The sequence below is a fragment of the Bison bison genome, unplaced genomic scaffold, assembly GCF_000754665.1.
Source record: "Bison bison bison isolate TAMUID 2011002044 unplaced genomic scaffold, Bison_UMD1.0 scf7180017864453, whole genome shotgun sequence".
NCBI lineage: Eukaryota > Metazoa > Chordata > Mammalia > Artiodactyla > Bovidae > Bison > Bison bison.
In genome coordinates this window covers 35,762-36,663 of record NW_011495015.1, presented here as the reverse complement: position 1 = coordinate 36,663, position 902 = coordinate 35,762, and positions in this window count along the sequence as shown.

Sequence of the window (902 nt, the reverse complement as noted above, 5' to 3'; positions counted from 1 at the left end):
TTGAGCAGGATTCTGAAGTACTCATGGCCTAGAGGGGAGACCTGCACCAGGCAGTTCACAGTCAACCAGGAAGGTGTCAGACAGATGTCACACAGGTCAGAGGGCACAGCACCTGGTCCCAGAGGTTCCCAGCAAGAGGTGCTGGCCTGGATCTAAAAGGATGGATAGGAGTTCAGTGGCCACAGGAGGAGAGAAGGGAGGAATTTGGGGTAGCTGCTGCTTAGTCACTTCAGTAATGTCTGACTGTGTGACCCTATGGACTGTAGCCTACCAGGCTCCTCTGTCAATGGAATTCTCCAGGAACAGTACTGGAGTGGGTTGCCATGCCCTCCTACTTCAATACTATGCCTGGATCTAAACGAATGAATAAGAGTTCAGTGGCCACAGGAGGAGAAAAAGAAGGAATGTGGGGTAGAGGGAACCCCAAATTTCGTTTTATGAAACAGCAGTCCTATTGTGAAGCCTGAAGTAGCAGGCAGTGAAGAAGCCCTTCCTGAACAAAGCTGGTGAGGCAACTACATGAACAGGAAGGCAAGACTGAAAACCTGCAGATACCTCCTCCTAGAGCTTGTGGCTAATGTCCCAACAATCATCCAAGTGCCAGGCCGAGAATCTTGGAGAGATGTAACTAACGCCCTCTGACAGGAACACAGTGAGTTCAACCTGCTTATTAGGCTTTATACACTTCTAGAAGGAAAGGACTGTCTACTTGAGATTTCTGCTAAGATTCTTAGCTTTATACTGAATCAAAGGATGATTACTGAGTCCTTTTCAAAGGAAAAGTGCATAGGATTTGAAAAATAAGCTTCCCAAGAACTAACAGAACCTTGACTCACGCACTGAAGGTGAGAACCCACAGACCCTCTCCTGGCAGCCCAAACAAACTTGACAAATAAAATTAC